This window comes from Kogia breviceps, chromosome 1, assembly GCF_026419965.1.
Source record: "Kogia breviceps isolate mKogBre1 chromosome 1, mKogBre1 haplotype 1, whole genome shotgun sequence".
NCBI classification, from domain to species: domain Eukaryota; kingdom Metazoa; phylum Chordata; class Mammalia; order Artiodactyla; family Physeteridae; genus Kogia; species Kogia breviceps.
Genome location: NC_081310.1, coordinates 71,261,766 through 71,280,154, shown reverse-complemented (window position 1 = coordinate 71,280,154; position 18,389 = coordinate 71,261,766). Strand labels below are relative to the sequence as shown.

General features: G+C 45.6%; 1 pseudogene; it reads right to left on the bottom strand.

The window, feature by feature from the left end:
* Positions 1 to 2,540: 2,540 nt before the first annotated feature.
* Positions 2,541 to 18,290, bottom strand: LOC131756863 (small ribosomal subunit protein uS2 pseudogene; annotated as a pseudogene).
* Between the last annotated feature and the right edge of the window lie 99 nt (positions 18,291 to 18,389).

The following is an 18,389-nucleotide window of genomic DNA, read 5'->3' as shown; positions in this document are numbered from 1 at the left end:
AGACCAGGGAGAAGAAATCTTAAATTTCAAAATTTAAGATGGGAGGGGTAACTTGGGGGATGGGTGGAAGGACTAGCCTTGTAAATGTACAGACAGAGGTGAGCCTAATGTCAGCATGGAGAGTCAAGGGCATCTCAGTATTCTCCATGAAGTAGGAAGCAAGAGGCTCTAATGGAGGCTGGGAGGCCAGGAGATGGAGTCCAGAGAGAGGAAGTATATCTGATGGCTTCTCAGGGGCCTTTTTTTTTTTTTTTTTTTTTTTTTTTTTTTTTTTTTTTTGCGGCACGCGGGCCTCTCACTGTTGCGGCCTCTCCCGTCACGGAGCACAGGCTCCAGACGCACAGGCTCAGCGGCCATGGCTCACGGGCCCAGCCGCTCCGCGGCATGCGGGATCCTCCCGGACCGGGGCACAAACCCGCGTCCCCTGCATCGGCAGGCAGACTCTCAACCACTGCGCCACCAGGGAAGCCCCTCAGGGGCCCTTTGAACATCTGATTGCCACTGGGGTGGAAATCACAGAAAATGCACATTCCCCCCTTTTTTTTTTGCAAACCATTTGAATGGACTCACAGACTCAAGGCCTCTAAGGGACCCCAGACATTGTCCTCTCTACAATCTCTTCCATGTCTAAGAATTGTTATCTTTAATGAGTTAAGTTTGAGGTGAGAGTGGGATGTCCAAATAGAAACTTGAAAACGCAGAGGAAATGATGAGACTTTCTATTCAACAGCTTTCTTGGGCTCGGGAGTGTAGTCTGTGGACAAGAAAGCAAATGTGCTCTGTGTAAAGGGGGACCTAAACACGCAGCCGTGACCCATGGACCAAGTGCACTAACTCCCCAGTGGGGCCAGGCCCTGGCATCTGCGCTGGTCCACAGGCCTGGGTGGGCAGCTGACTCCCAGGCCCGGCGGCTCTCATTACCAGGGGAGCTGGGAGGCAGCACAGTGTCAGGTAGAGCTCAGATGTCAGAAGCAGGATGCTGCCAAGGCTTCAGTCAACCCTTCCTTTTCACTTGTTATCAGTGAAAAGGAGAGAAGCCGGGGCAGAGAACCTAATGGAGACACCAGTCAGAACACATGGCTCTAGGACTTCTAGGTGTTCCCAAGGTGATTCTATTTGCCTGGGCTGTGCAAAGGATCACACTCAGGGCCAGTCTTGGGCAGGGATGGACTGGCTAATAATACCTTCTGGGGACTGGAAGTTTCTTCTTTAATGTTGTTTTTAATCTGGGGAGTCATCATCAGTAATTCATTACCTATTTATAAGAAACACTTGAATAACACCCTGCATACTGCGTTAAGCTAATTACTTGGACTAACACCAGGTGGCATTATTTCCTAAGGGTGAACCAGCCTCTGGCACTCTTGGCCTGGGCTCAGACTCTGGGCTGTGGCGCAGACAGAGGTGTGGAAGGAAGGCCTCGGCTTCTGGCCCACAGCCACAAGTCACCAATAGTCTCCACGGTTGCTGCAGAAGGGGAAGGCCAAGTCTGGGCAGAGAAGGACAGCACCATTAATCCATCTTAGTGATCAGGGTTTGAGTTAATTATACCTTTTTATTTTCTGCATTTCTATTGCTTTGACATCTGGGGACCTTGCTGCCCCAGGAGAGACTGTCCCCCTCAGAGCTAGCTAATTCCTAGACATAGTAAAGACTCACAGGAGATGCTCTTCATATGCAAACCAACCAATCCAGAACCCATGCCCCATCCTTCTCCTCTATCCAACTCTCACACTCTGGACCACTATCCATCTGCCCTAATCATCCCAGGTCAGGTATGGGACAATTAGAGACAGCCCCTACATCCCAGAACCTGCTGAAATTACTTAAACCAGAAATCCTAATCTTGCTTACCCTGCCTTACTTGTTCCCTCTCACAGGAAAATAAAGGCTCTTGCCCATGTTTTCCTCCCACTCTCCCTGCCTCCTGGCTGACCCTGGTGCTTCCCTGTGTGGCCCTGCCCGGTGCAGTGTACCCCATCCTCTTGGAATTGTCTTCTCAAAGGCAATTGTCTCCTGATCTGTTAGCCTTATCGTACCCGAATAATAATAGAACCTACATTTTAAAACAGGGTTTCTATTGAAACTGCTCATCTGTGAACCATATAAATGATTAGGCAGAGAGAAGGAATTAATATTTATTCTGTTTTTTATTATGCGGCAGGCATTGTAATAGTCCTTTAAAATCTATTATTTAATAGAATTTTCCTGGTAACACTGTACTGTAGATTTTTTTTTTTTTTTAACAAAAACTCAGATAGTTTAAGTGCCATTTCCAAGGTCACAGAAGTTAAACCCAGGCTTTCTGGTTTCCAGCCATTCCCATTGCACTGGTTGTAGATAAACTAAGACAGATTTCTTCTTGCTGTTACTTTATTTCCTCTTCCCTTCTCTGATGAATGATCACTGCTTACCCCATCCTTTACCACTTTTCCTTCCTTCTACTTTTCCATTTATTTATTTATATATGTATTTATTTATTAGCAACTGTTTATTTTCTATCAACCTATTTCCATTGTAAGAGTTTGTGGAAAAACAGCTTAAGACCACTCAGTGGTTGTTCCTACCCATTCAGTGGCCTGAGCTGCAGACCAGTCCTCAGTGGTGGGCTAAGCACTCTGGTCTTCAGTAGGGAACTGCTGAATAGGCGCAGATGGCACCTGTGCCTTCAGACCAGTCTGTAACCTCAGGTCGAATACCAGTGAATATGGGAGCTGGAGCAGTCCATTCACTCTGAAATCCCTTCTTGGTCACAGCCTTTTCAGCTGAGGCCTGCTCTTCCTTTTCAATCTCTTCAGAATCCCTGTAGAAGCAGAGATCAGGCATGATCTCCCACGGGTGTTCACGGGAGGTGGTGCCACGCATGTGCAGAACTTCCCAGGCCCAGCACCCAGCACATCAGACCCACTGAGTGGGCTCTCTTATTGCTACACAGGATGGCAATGTCCACATAGCACAGAGGAGAGCCTGTGTTACCGGGAGCGATGGTAGACAGGTTAACATAAGACTCCTTTGTGAGAGGCTGGTGTCAGCCCTGGGATCAGTAACCACCAGAAGTCTTGGCTCCCTGAAGGCTGCCTAGATCTGGTTAGTGAAGGTTCCAGGAGTAGAGCACCCACTATAGGAGTGGCTCTGATGGCAGCAGCAAGCTTCAGCACAACTCGCTGGCCAGAGGATAGGACACTGACATCAGCCAGGTTTTCAATGGCAACAATGGTGCAAGCTGCCAACAGAACCTTCTCTCAAGTTCTCTCCAGATTTATGATATAGATGCCATGTAGATTCCTTTTATAGATGTGCTGTTCCATTTGGAAGTCGAGGTTGGTGACACCTAAGTGGGTTCCTGCTGCAAGGAATTTGAGGACATCCTCCTCCTTTATTTGCAGGACATCAAGGCTCCAGATATTGTGAAAGTTTCCGTTTAAGTTGTGATGCGAATGCAGAACACCACCACATGGACCCCTGTCTGGCTAGTTCAGAAAGGCCCTACATTTCCCCTTAAACAAAAAAATTTCTTGGCAATGTTAGTTGTGTGTGTGTGTTTTTTAACTAGGTGAAAATCTGAAAGACAAATCATAAATTCCAGGATATAATAAAATTTCTTCTTTTAACTACAAAAACTTTCAGCTCTGAACTTATAATTATTTTTACATTTTAAGTGCAATAATCCAATTTCAAATACATACTTTGTTTTAAATGCCAGGGCCAAGATAGAGGAAAAGGTCTGGATTTATCCTCCCATGTGAAATAACTATAAATTCAGACAAAATATATGAAACAACAGGATTCAAGAAATTGGATCAGGTAACAGAAGACAGTGATCCCTGAGATGCAGGACACCAACTAGGTAATCCCCACGATGGCCCTAACTTTCTGCCTAAAGAGAGTTTTTAGGCTGTGGTATAAGGAGGGGGAACCAAGCAGAGCCTAGTGGGCTCCCTGCACTGAACAGGCAGAGCTAATAGGGTTTAAGGAGGCAAAGTAACAGAGATGAGAAAGCTGCAGCTAAGGAGAAGTCTAGAAAAACACAGAGGCTCCCCTCAAGTACTCAGTTGAGTGCTGTTCAATGTATGTGTGTGAGGAAAGAACACCCTGAAAGGATAAAAGGGGGCAATACCTAGAGTCACACAGTAAATAGTATCTGTTATGACTAGCCAGGCTGGCAAACCTCACAATCCATGAAGCACTGGGTAGTGTAATCAGACTGGTCTTGCCTCAGTAGTGGGGAAAAAAAACCCCTAGATTAAATCCTGCTCTGGTTGGGCCAAACGAAGCTTAAAAGCAAAACCTGAAAACATCAAACTGTTTCCAAGTACTTTATGTTCCAAACAAAGGTCAAGAATATTTATGAAATACACAAATATGCGGCATCCAGCAACGTACAGTAACTGGGATCCTATAAAAATTACCAAACATATAAAGAAGTAGAAGAATGTGGCTTAAAAGGAGGAAGAAAATCTATCAATTGAAACACCAGAATTGACACAGATGATAGAATTAGTAAAACAAACAAACAAAAACCCCTTTAAAATGGTAATTCAGAAAGCTAGGGGTGGTACAGCCACTGTGGAGAACAGTATGGAGGTTCCTTTAAAAAAAAAAAAAATAGAGCTACCACATGATCCAGCAATCCCACTCCTGTGCATATATCCAGAGAAAACCGTATTTCGAAAAGATACATGTACCCCAGTGTTCATTGCAGCACTATTTACAATAGCCAGGACATGGAAGCAACCTAAATGTCCATCGACAGAAGAATGGATAAAGAAGATGTGGTATACGTATACGTGGAATATTACTCAGCCATAGAAAAGAATGAAATAATGCCATTTGCAGCAACATGGATGGACCTAGAGATTATCATACTGAGTGAAGTAAGTCAGACAAATACCATATGACATTGCTTATATGTGGAATCTAAAAAAATAGTACAAATGAACCTATTTATAAAACAGAAATGGAGTCACAGATATAGAAAAATACTTACTGTTACCAAGGGGGGAAGGGGGGGATGGATAAAGTGGGAGATTAGGATTGACATATACATATTACTATATATAAAATAGATAACTAATAAGGACCCACTGTATAGCTCAGGGACGTCTTCTCAATATTCTGTAATGGCCTATATGGGAAAAGAATCTAAAAAAGAGTGAATGTATGTATAACTGATTCACTTTGCTCTACAGCGGAAACTAACACAGTTTTGTAAATCAACTAATGCTCCAATAAAAATTACTTTTAGGGATTCCTTGGTGGCGCAGTGGTTGAGAATCTGCCTGCCAATGCAGGGGACACAGGTTCGAGCCCTGGTCTGGGAAGATCCCACGTGCCGTGGAGCAACTAGGCCCGTGAGCCACAACTACTGAGCCTGCGCTTCTGGAGCTTGTGCTCCGCAACAAGAGAGGCCGCGATAGTGAGAGGCCTGCGCACTGCGGTGAAGAGTGGCCCCTGCTTGCCACAACTAGAGAAAGCCCTCGCACAGAAAAGAAGACCCAACACTGCCAAAAAAAAATTTAATTTAAAAAAATCTAGGGGGAAAATTAAACATGATAACCAGAGAAATGGAAGATGAAGTCCAAGTTGAGCTCCTAGAGATGAAAACTATCATATCTGAAATAAAAAATATACCAGATAAGATTAACAAAAGATTAGACATAGTAGGAACAAAGATCAGCAAACTTGAAAACAGCAATAGAAACTATCCAAGTTTGTTAACCTCTTCTTATGCAATGTGTAATCCATTGTTAATCCCATCCAGTGTACTTCTTCATTTTGTAGTTTTCATCCTAAAAGTTTGATTTGTGTCTCTTATATTGTCCATGTTTCTACTTAAATTTTTGAAGCTATGGAATGCAGTTATAACTATTTTAATGTCCTTGTCAGCTAAATTTAACATCTGTATCATTTTCAAATGGCTGATTGATTTCTTCCCCCTCATTATGATCATATTTTTCTGCTTCTTTGGATGTCTAATAATTTTTTATTGGATACTAGACATTGTGAATTTTTTTGTTGACTGATAATTTTGTATCCTATAAATATTCCTGAACTTTGCTCTGGGATGCAGCTAAGTTACTTGGAACTCATTTGATCCTTTTAGGTCCTCCTTTTAAGACCTGTTATGTGGGACCAGAGTCATGTTTACTCTAGGGCTAATTGCTTCCCAATACTGAGGAAGACATTTCTGAGTACTCTACCCAACACCCTATGAATTATGAGGTGGGAACAGGCACTATTCCTAGTTAGTATGAGCACCAGGTAGTGTCTAGCTACAAATGAGACAGAGTTAGCACAGCAGGGTAATGATGAGAGCTCTTGCTGGGGATGCTCTTCCAAGCCAGCTGCATGAAAAGGGACCCAGTGAGGCTGCCCCTGCTGCAGACAGAGGCGTAGACAGGGTAGGTGCACCTAGGTGAATGGCTTGAGGGGTTGTGGAAGGTCTAATGCTAGAGTGGATGAAATCCCACGATTAGGGATTCAATACTTTACCATGTCCTCCATACCATGTCTTTTCAACTGCAAATCTAAGAAGGGTGATATGTTTGATTCCTTTGGTTTGGTTTATGTGAACAGCATGGGCTTTGAATCCATTAGAACTGAGTTCAAATCCTGACCCTACCAATTACCAGCGATGAGTGCTGGTTTGTTTTTAGTTTGTTTTTAGTCTTTAACCCTTCTGAGCATTCATTCCCTCGTCTGTAAAATGAGGACAATGATACCCATCTTACAGGTATGTGAGGATGAAGTGCGATGGTGAACATAAAATGTCTCACACAGCATATCCTGCAAGAATCATCCATTCACCCATTCGTTCACCAAATATTTATTGAGCACCTACTAAGTGCCAGGCACCCCTCTACATGCCAGGCATTCAACAGTGAACACGGCAAATTCCACCACCATCATGGAGCTTGTATTGTAAAACAAGGTGATAAAAAAATAAATAAACAGGCAAATATAAAGTATGTCAGATAGTAAGTGCTCCAGGGAACAACAGAGCAAGGGGGTAGGGAGTATAGGGAAGGTGCATCATTCCAGTTTTATATGGGGTGGTCAGATGCCTCTTCCTTAAAGCGATATCTGAGCAGGGCCTGAAGGAACTGAGGGTGTGAGTGCCAAAGATATGGGGAGACAGCTGGTAGAGGAGCAAAGAGTGAACAAAGGTCTGGAGCCTGTGGCAGGCTGGGCAAATGTGAGGGATGAGGGAGGGCAAGGAGGCCAGGGTGGCCTGAGCAGAGTGTGGACTGGAGCCATGGGAGAGGAGGAGGGGCTGAGGGTATTATATGTCCTGTAGGACTTGTGGGCCCGTGGGAACCACAGCTTTTACCCTGAGATGGAGCCGTGGGAGGGTCATAAGAGAGGGGTGGCCCATGTTCACCTGGGGTGCTGTGTGGGGTGTAGATTGCAGGAAGGGGAAAGGTGTAGACACTGGGAGACCATTCAGGGAGCCATGGGGATGTAAGGAAATGTTGTCTAGGACCTTGGTCCTACTGTGTGGCTGGGGAGAAGAGATCAGATCCTGGATAGAAAGTGGAGGCCACAGGATGTGCTGGTGAATGGAACGTGGTATAAAAGGGACAGCAAGGGGGACTACAAGGTGTTTGACTTGAGCGACCGGAAGGACAGACGTGCCAGTTACTGAAATGAGGAAATTGAAGGCTATGGGCTACAAGTTGGTTTTGGACGTGTTTGTTGGACACCCAAGAGGAGCTGTCAGCAGACAGATGGATGCATGAGTCTGGCATGCAGAGAAGAGGTTAAGGCTGGAGGAGGCAGTGGACAGAGGGAGGTAGGGCAGTGTTTGGGGACCATCCTTTCTTTTTCTCCGTGTAGGTATGTCTGTAGGGGGGCATAAAGAAGGCACTGGAAGGAGGGCAGGGCTCTGACAGTTCACACCCAGGCTTCACCCCTTCCTAGTATGTGTTTTTTCAGATGATTGTCTGCTTTGAGCTCATTTGTTTGTCCGTGGAGGAGGAGTTGGACCAGATCATCTTAAGGTCTGACACACCATAGCTCTGTGAGTGTCTCATGGAGATTCAGACTCACTTAGAAAAAAAGGTAACACAGCAAACCATCCATAACCTGTGTGGGCCCATCTATCAGTTATCTACCTGGGAAGCAGGGGAAAGATCCTGAGGGTTAGAACCCAGAGAGGCAGGTGCTAAGGGCAGGGATGAGAGCTCATCTGGAAGGATGTGGGTGCTACTCTTCAGAGTAGAAGGGTCAAAAGATGGGTTTTGCATTGCTGCCCAGAGCAAGAAAGACTGGACTTCCCACCCCTGCTCTCCAGGAACCTGGCCATCCCAGCTGCTGAGTGGCCTGTTCATTTTGCAGCTCAAACCTGAAAGCTTCATTTTCCTAAGAGAATTGACTGCCTTTCCTAAAGGAGGCTGTTTCCCTGCCTGAAAGCACTGATCACACTGCAGCTGCACAATTCGGTACAGGCTTCCAGTTCCACAACTAACTGAAGGAAATAGTTCTTTGGCCTGAAACCCGCCAGTCTGTGATTGGTGGCCCCTCAGAGAGTGTCCTAATGAGGGAGAAACTTCACTTGCTAAGAGAGAAATTAAACCGTGTCGTTAGTATTTCAAGTTATCAAAAGGGGGCACTTATGGAATAAATTACCGTGCAATAAAAAACAAAAGCAGTCAAGTCAAATTAAGCAAGAATATAAGTTAAGCCATGAATACAGAGCATGCTGGGGTTTAAGTAAAAATGGTTGAGAATTACACCCCAGAAGTGGCTCCTTGCCAGGGACATGCTGGTCAGAGGTGATGCCCATGGTCAGAGGGTTGACAGAGCCCTAGGTCCACGCCATTCACAGCAGGGAATCGGATGCCACCTCCATTGGTCCAAGGAAGGCAGAGACGAGGATGACTGAGGGTGCTCAAACTCTGGTGTGTGGAAGAATCACCTTTCAAACTGAAGGAGTGCTATGTCCATCCCCAGAGATTCAGTATGTCTGGGATGTGGCCTGGGATTCTGTATCTTAACAAACACCTCAAATGAGTCTGCTTCAAGTGATCCTGCGCCACCCTTGAAGAAACGCTGGTATAGGAGGGGAAGGTCCCACCCAAGGAGGCTGGGGCCTAGGGGAGGGTTTCAGTGTTTTAGTAGCAGGTTTTGCTGGCAGTGGAGAAGGAAGCCTGGCCCTGGACATACCAGCAAGGCAGCAGTAAGATCAATTGCTAATTGAACCTGTGCAGGCTCATTCCGGGTGGCCAAGTATTGGGTCCGTGTAGACAAGACCGACTCTTAGCCCCCAGATGACAGGCAGGGGAGTGGAGAAACTAGGAAGGCCGGTGGAGGATGTCTGTGACTCCACCTGGGATGAACAGGGAAGGGAGAAGAGGACGATTGGCAAACTCTATGATATGCCAACAAAATTTATGAGGGGCGTGTATATCTATTTGTGTTTCAACCATGGCTGACTTTGATAGGAAAGGACTTTGTTCCCCAAAGATTCATAAACAGGAGTGTTACCACTGGTACTCCCTGGCTGAGCATAGGAGGACTTGTTTTTAAACAAAGAGTTAAATTTTACAGAGAAGAAAGCCCGTCACAGAAGCTTCCTTGTTGATCTAAAATGGGAGGATGCATTCTCAAGGGGTGGGCTTGCGTGACATTTCCCTTCCTCCTGGTGTGGAGGAGAGGGTAGGCTCTTCCATGAGGATGTATAAACTCGCCGGCCTGTGGTTATGGATGAGGCCCCATTAGCTGGAGTGACCACCCCATGTAGGCTCATCACCTCCACCTGTGCCAACACAGTACTCTAGAAAAAGTGGGCGATGAGACAGGTAAGCAAGTAATAGAGAAAGAGGGTGCAGACGCATCTCAAACCAGGCAGTAAAATTAGTCAACTTTTCAACCTGCAGCTGGAATAGAATCATTCAGCTGAGATCATAATTTTGTTTCCTGAGGTAGCAATTTATAACCCTAGACAGCTATAAAATAACTATAGAGATAATGAAACACTGGATGCGGAATTCTTTCCAGTGGGTTATACTGTATGGGATTTGTAACAAGTCTTGAAATAATTCTACTGCTTTATATATGCTTTGTCTGCTTTTCCGTTTTTATGATGTTGGAAATGGGTAAGAGAATCTGACACACCACATTTGCAAGACTGATTTATTAATTTGCAGTTCTCATAATTGCTGAGAATAATTTTGCTCTTGTTAAGTCTGCCACGACAGGAGTTTCAATTACCTGGAAGAATCCAATATATTGAATTTGTGATTGTACTTTCAAATGTCTGAGGAAGTGTGATTAATTAAAAAATAAATGAAGTAAATGTTTAAGAAGGATTTAATCTGTTAAACTTAAGTTAGTTGACATTAATCAAAGAGCCAGTAGAAACAATTTTTATACTTCTTTTCCATTGCTGGATTTGTACAGAAGAAACTGATTTGTAGGTTGAGCTTGAAGGTTTAAGATAAACTAGGCTTTAAGAATTAAAACTTTGGGCTTCCCTGGTGGCGCAGTGGTTGAGAACCCCCTGCCGATGCAGGGGACACGGGTTCGTGTCCCGGTCCTGGAAGATCCCACATGCCGCGGAGTGGCTGGGGCCGTGAGCCATGGCCGCTGAGCCTGCGCGTCCGGAGCCTGTGCTCTGCAATGGGAGAGGCCACAGCAGTGAGAGGCCCGCGTACAACAACAACAACAACAAAAGAATTAAAACTTTGATACATTGCATATTAGATTTTGAAAGAAAAAACCCACAATGAACTGTAATTAGTGTTTTCAAGGTACTTTCTCCATATGAAAGTCTCCTTTCTCCATATGAAGAAAAGAATTATAGCCACATTCTCATCAGCTCCCTGCAGGATTGTGCCAGGTCTTGCCCCAAATTGGTTGTTATTGCTCTTATTAATTTCTGCCAACTTTACGAGTCAAAAATGATATTTCATTATTGCTTTAATTTACATTTCTATGACTACAGAGAGGCTGAACATCTTTTCATCTTGAATTGGACATTTATGGTGGTGTCAGATTTTCTGCTGAAGCCTGAAAGCTAAAAACAGTACATGATACTGTGTGTGGGAATGTAAACTGGTACAGTCACTGTGGAAAACAGTATGGAGGGTCTTCAAAAAATTAAAAATAGAAATACCACATGATCCGGCAATTCTACTTTGGGAAGTATATTCAAAGAAAATGAAAACACTAACTGGAAATGATATATGTGCCCCCAAGTTCATTGCATCATTATTTACAATATCCAAGTTATGGAAACAACCTAAATGTCCATCAGTGGATGAATGGATGTATAAAATATATATTATATAAATTAATATATATTTATGTATATTAATATGTATTATGTTATTTAGTCATAAAAAAGAATGAAATATTGCCATTTGCGACACCATGGATGGAACTTGAAGGCATTATGCTAAGTGAAATAAGTCAGACAAAGACAAATACTATATGATCTCACTTGTATGTGGAATCCCCGCCCCCCACCCCCCCAAAAAAAAACCCCAAAGCTCATAAATACAGAGAACAGATCGGTGGGCTGGGCAAAAAGAGTGAAGAAAGTAAAAAGATACAAACTTCCAGTTATAAAGTAGATAAGTGATGGGGAGGTAATGTACAGCATGGCTACTATAGTTAATAATACTGTATTGCATATTTGACAGTTGCTAAGAGTAAATCTTAAAAGTTCTCACCACAAGAAAACCATTCTCTAACTACGTATGGCAAAGTCCTAGGACCCGCCGCTGTGTTCACTCACTAACTGGATGCTGCCCCAGAAGGACACAGCTCATTCCAAAGCAAAGGCCAATCCTGTGGGCACTGCAGCAGGAGGCTGCCCTCCTTTCAACTAAATGGCAAATTCTTTCTTGAGGGGAGATCCAAACAGCACACCTCCATGGCTGCCACATCAACCAGTGGGGTTAAGTTACATTTAAACTAGTGATGAAATACCCCCTCCTTCTATCCCTAGGGCAGACAATGCTGTATTCTACAGGGCTCCACAGAGGGCCTCCAGCAAGATTGAGCCCTAGTTGCCTACAGCAGTAACCAGCTTGATGGCACACCCTTGGCTTGATTTACCCTCCTTCCTTTGACTCTTTCCCTAGTCCCTTGCATCTGTTCCCTGCGATCACTTCTCAAGTGATCTGCATACAAGCCCTGGTCTCAAACTCTCCTGTGGTGGGAGCCCAGGCTGAGAAGCTGGCTTACTGTGTCTCTTACTTCAACAGTGCCCTCTTCTGTTGGTACAATGGAGTTCAGGTTCTTTGATGAATGGTAGGGGTGTGTGTGCCATCATTAGTGGCATGCTTCTGATTCTGTGCTACTCTGTTTCTAAGGACACTTAAATTCAGATGTTTCTTCCTCCCTTCCTTTCACTATCAAGCCTCTAAGGGATACCTCCTCCTTCCAAATTACCACCCCTCCCCTAAAGTGCTTAAGGCTCACATACTTTCTCTGCTATTGTCATGCCATTACTGTTCTCCTTTTTTTTCTATTTCATAAGGCATTATCATTATTACTGTACTATATAGTCAATGTTACTTAGATTTACTCACATCTTTACTATTTTATTTTCTCATTTTTCTTTCCCACATATCAGATATTTCTTCTGGAATAATTTTTCTTCTTTCTAAAGAATCTTCTGGATTTCTTTTTAGTGATGGTCTTTGGTGGTCAACTCCTTCAGTTTTTGTTTGCCTAAAAATTAATTTAGTTAATCTTTGTATTTGAAAAATATTTTTTATTGTTGTATAATTCTAGTTATTTTTTTCTCTCAGCAAATTAAAGACATAATTCCACTATATTCTGTTGTTCATTATTGTTTTGAGCAGACAGTTATCTGTTTAATTGTCAATTTTATAGTCAATTTCTCTTTTCTCTGCTTCAAAGAGTTTTAAATTTGCTGTCCTGTAGTCTTTACGTGGATTTACTTATTTATTTATTGGCCACGCCGCACAGCATGTGGGATCTTAGTCCCCCAACCAGGGGTCGAACCCGCACTCCCTGCAATGGAGGGAGGCACTGAGTCTTAACCACTGGACCACCAGGGAAGTCCCTGGATTTATTTATTTATTTATAAAATTCATTTTATTTAATAAACATTTAGCCCTTTACTAGGCGTTAGACATTTCTCAGCTCCTTGAATATCAACTCCTTTAAGTCTCAAAACAACCTTAAGAGGTAGGTATTATTAAATGTCTTTTCATATGAGTAGACTGAGGCCTGGAGAGGTTAGGTAACTTCCCTAAGTTTACACAGCTAGTAAATGGTAGAGCCATGATTTCAACCAATGCAGTCTGAGGGGTGAGGAAGAAGATCGTCTAAAGGATAATTTCAAGTTTTCTGGTATGGTTTGGGAATATGGTGGCACCTAAAAGATCTAAAAGAAGGAAAAAGTGTTGTGATGATTAATTTTATATATCAACTCTACTGGGTCATAGGGTGCTCAGCTATTTGGTCAAACATTCCTCCGAGTACCAAAATCTGTGTTAGTTCTCCAGAGAAACAGAAGCAATAGGAGATATTTATATCTATTTACTATTTATCTATCTATCTATCCTCCCCCCCACACACACTCATTTTTTTTCTTTAATTGTAAAGGATTAGCTCACGTGATTATGGAGGCTGAGAAGGGCTGGATATGCAGTTGTCAAGCTGGAGCCCCAGGAGAGCTAATGGTGTAGCTCCTGTGTGAAGGCTGGCAGTCTTTATTTTAATTTTATTATTATTATTATTATTTTTTCGTGGTACACGGGCCTCTCACCGTCGTGGCCTCTCCCGTTGCGGAGCACAGGCTCCGGACGCGCAGGCTCAGCGGCCATGACTCACGGGCCCAGCCGCTCCGCAGCATGTGAGATCTTTCCGGATCGGGGCACGAACCCGTGTCCCCTGCATCGGCAGGCGGATTCTCAATCACTGCGCCACCAGGGAAGCCCAGGCCGGCAGTCTTAAAACCCAGGAAGAGCTGCTGTTTCAGTTTGAGTCCGAAGGCAGGAAAACACTGACGTCCCAGTTTGAAGGCAGTCAGGCAGGAGGAAGTGCGGCGATGGGCACATGCTTATGGAATTCACTGGTCTTGCTGTGTTCACCAGCACCCTGAAGCAGATGGCTCGATTCAACAGTGGAATGGCCTCTTGAAGACTCAATTATAGTGCCAGCTAGGTGGCAATATGTTGCAGGACTGGGGCATGGTTCTCCAGAAAGCTACATAGGCTCCGAATCAGCACCCAATATATGATGCCTTTCCTTGCATTGCTCAGATTCACAGGTACAGGCATCAAGGGGTGGGAATGGGAGTGTCACCCCTCACGATGACCCCTAGTGACCCACTAGCAAAATTTTTGCTTCCTGTTCCCGTGACCTTATGCTCTGCTGGCATAGAGGTCTTCGTTCCAGAGGGAAGAATGCTTGCCCCAGAAGACACAACAATGATTCCATTAAACTGAGAGTTAAGACTTCCGCTCAGTCACTTTGAGCTCCTCATGCCTCTGAATCAACAGGCAGAGAAGGGAGTTACTGTGCTGACTTATGTGACTGAGCCCGACTATCAAAGAGAAATTGGACTGCGACTCCACAATAGCGGTAAGGAGGAATATGTTGGGACTATGGGAGATTCCTTAGGGTGTTTTAAAATATTGCCATGCCCTGTGATTAAAATCAGTGGAAAATGACAGCTACCCAATCCAGGCAGGACTATGAATGGCTCAGACCCTTCAGGAATGAAGGTTTGGGTCACCCTACCGTGAAGCAAAAGGAAGATGGGATGAGTGAATGAGTAGTGGAAGAAGTTATATATTATAATTTGTATTATTATATATAATATCTATATATAAGATACATATATTAAATATATATTTTTGTTTTCTTCCCCATCTTATTCCTTTATCATGAAGCATAACATGTATTGACTTTATATGATAATATTTAAGTATTGTTAATTTAACATCATAGTATTTAAGCTACAAGATATCAAGAAGAAGAGTAAATGTCACTCAAGGACTTTACTTCCTCTTTTGGGGGAGGAGCTAGTGCATTTTTCAGTTGTACATAGGACAGTTGTCTCACGTGAGGTGGAATTATGACCTTTATATTGTCTTTATTTGGAAATTAAATATGGTTTAAGATGATGTGATAGGTGCCAGGTTGACAAGGGTGGCCTTGTGATGCTTACTTAATTTTACGTGTCAACTTGACAGGGCCATGGGGTGCCCAGATATTTGGTCAAACGTTATCCTGGTGTTTCTGTGGAGGTGTTGGTTTTTTTTTTTTTTTTTTGGTACGTGGGACTCTCACTGTTGTGGCCTCTCCCATTGTGGAGCGCAGGCTCCGGACGCACAGGCTCAGCGGCCATGGCTCACGGACCCAGCTGCTCCATGGCATGTGGGATCTTCCCAGACCGGGGCACGAACCCGCGTCCCCTGCATCGGCAGGCGGACTCTCAACCACTGTGCCACCAGGGAAGCACTGTAAAGGTGTTTTTGAAGGAGCTTAACATTTAAACTGATAGATGGAGTAAAGCAGATTGCCCTCCATACCGTGGGTGGGCCTCTTCCAATCAGTCGAAGGCCTGAATAGCACACACAAAAAGACCGACCCTCCCCTGAATACGAGGGGGTTGAGGATGAGGTACAGAGATTCAGAGATGACCACGGTGAATCTGTTTCTATTTCTAGTCATAGTTATGAAGCCACCTGTCAAAAACACAAGCCTGAAACTCAGGAGCTTTTGCTGAAGATACAGATTTAGGAGTGGTCAGCACAGTTCTTCGAACAATGTCAGTGTACATAATTATCCATGCAAAGCAGGACACTTAGAAAATACAGTTCTTCACGAGAGTTGCTCTCAATGTGTGGGCCAGAGCCTTGCCTCACAAACATCTGAGATGCTAGTTAGAGAAACACATTCCTAGATTCCCTCCTGACTGAGTTAAAACCTCAGGTAGAGCCCAGAAATCCTCATTTTTAACAAGCATCCGGATGACTTTCCTGCACACCTAAGTCAAAGAACGTCTGCCCAGCGAGAAGGCAAACTGACTTCCAGGAGAGCTGCGTTACCGACAGGTAGACAGGTGGCTCCTGACTCACTAGATGGCGCCAAACCACACGAAATCTCCAGTTTTGCACTCAATCGCTCAGCCAGAATATAAGAGACTTGTAAAAGTCTCCTCTGGATTCTTTAAAAGAAATTCTGTAAGAGGATTTCTGCCAACCCTTTCCCACAGTGAAGGAATGACAGAGACTGAAATACCTACACTGACACTGGCAGTCACCCCGAGGAAGGTCTGCCCCAAAGAGCCGAGAGTGATTGGTAGGGAGCAGGTAGAATCCTCTACTGAGTGACTTTCTTGGACCACATTTGTTCCATCACACAGGTCTAGGAGGTATTGGTGGGAGTCTCCTCAGACCCAGTGAGAGGCAGAGCTGTGGAGAGCCAAGGGTCTGCCCCCTCCCACCTGGGTGTCCATGTGTCCCCAGCACAGGCCAAGCTTTAAGTGTCAGGGTCAAGGGCCTGGGTTGCCTCCCAGAACCAGGGGCATCCTGCATCCTTTTCCTTAGAAGCAATAGCTCCATCCTGTGTCAGAGGAGGATTAGTGGAGGGGGGCTGGGAAGGGAAGAGTAGACCCAGGGGACCACGGGGTATGCGAAGAGGGAAGACGAGAGTACTGCAAGCTGAGAAGAGGCAGCAAACAGGAGAGCTCAGTCAGGAACCCCTGGGAGAGAGAAGATACACCTGAACAGGGTGACTGAGGAGGGTTTCATGAGGGAGCAGGGTACGAGGGAAGGGGCAGGATTACGGAAAACCAACGAGAGCTGACGTTTCCAGCAATGCTAGCAACAGCGGGGAGAGAGCCATTACCATCCCTGGCCAAGGGTCCAGTGCAAGGGCAGTGACTGGAATCTAGCAGGAGAGCTGGAGCTGTAGGAGAGAACCAGGACTTGGAGTGCCAGGGCTGCGGAAATGCCCCTGCCTTGCCTTCCTCGCGTCTCCTCTGCCTGCTTCCTCCCATCTCTCTTCCTTGGATCTCCATGGGGGCCTCCCTTTGCCAAGCCCAGTGGGAAGCTAGAGGGCAGGGGAGCCTTTGATGCTGGTGTGAAGTTCAGCCAAGGCAGAGGGCAGCAAGGAGAAGGTAGAACAGGGATCGTCGAAGAACAAGAAGAGGCTATCAGCATAAGAGACCAGGACCAGGAAAGACACCCTTTGGTGTTCAGCCCTTCGCAATTTCAATATGATGTTGGGAGGAGGGGCTGAATTTTGGGAGCCACAGGCGCCTGTGCTTGGCCCTAAAACTTACTCCACGGTAGACACTTGGGGCAGGTTTCTTAATGCCTAACGTGGAACAGCGGGAACGACCATGTGCATCTTCCATATTTTGTGCAGATTCAAAGAGATAACCTGTGCCTATCACACGAGCCTGGCTGGGGACAGCATGGGGGAGATGGGGGGACCCAGGGCAAGGGTCTCTCCTCTTGCCACGTCCTCGCTGTATGCCTAGGAATCCAGAGGGTTGGCCAGAGACTTCTATTCCCATGGCTGTGCCTAGTGGCTTAGAACTGAATCAGACTAGCCCTCAGCCTGGCCATTAGGTCCCAGGGCAAGTGCAAGGGCTCTGCTGCTGCATTCTCTGGACCAAGGACAGTGCAGGGACAGACAGGCAGCAGGCCAGCTGCAGGCCTGGTCAGACTGGTTTGGGCCCATCCAGTGGCCCCCAACCCATCCTTTCAACACACAGTCCAAGGTCCTGAATTCTACTTTTCTGAGACGGGGCGCATTGACGTCTCCACGATCATCTGCGTGGTTGTTCGTCAATCCTCCCCTCGCCCCAGTGCCCTCCCACTCCTCAGTCCTACCCTTCTCGTTCTCAGGGCCCCCGGGAACATCCACAAGTCCAGGAGGACCGGACGGTGCTCCTGGAGCCCAGGGCTGAGCGCAGGGATCTGCTCCGGCAATAAGGCGACGTGGCTGTGATCCCAGGGTCAAAGAAATGACCATTTACCATGACCGGAGTTTGGCCTACATTGGCTCCGAGGCAGGGTAGGGCTGTGAAGGGAGGACTGGGGTCCTCCGGTTCCCCGCACACCCAGACTGGGAGGAAGCTGTGTCCCCCGCAAGGCCCAGCACCAGCCTTGTTTCTACAGCCCGCCCACTTCCCGTCACGTGCACAGTCCGCTTCCTCTGACACACACCACACGTCCCGCCACGTCCACCGCTGGCGGGGAGAGGGCCACACCGGACAGTAAGGACTGTGGAGGCAGGGCCGGGCGGGCCTGGGTCTCCTCTGCACAGTAAGCCTGAAATGTGACCCCCATATTGTCTCCAAATGTGGTCATTCAGTTGGTGCTTTTTTGTTAAAAAGCATCAAAGAGTAATGTATAAATTGCCCTTTTTATGACCCCATTTTGGCATTT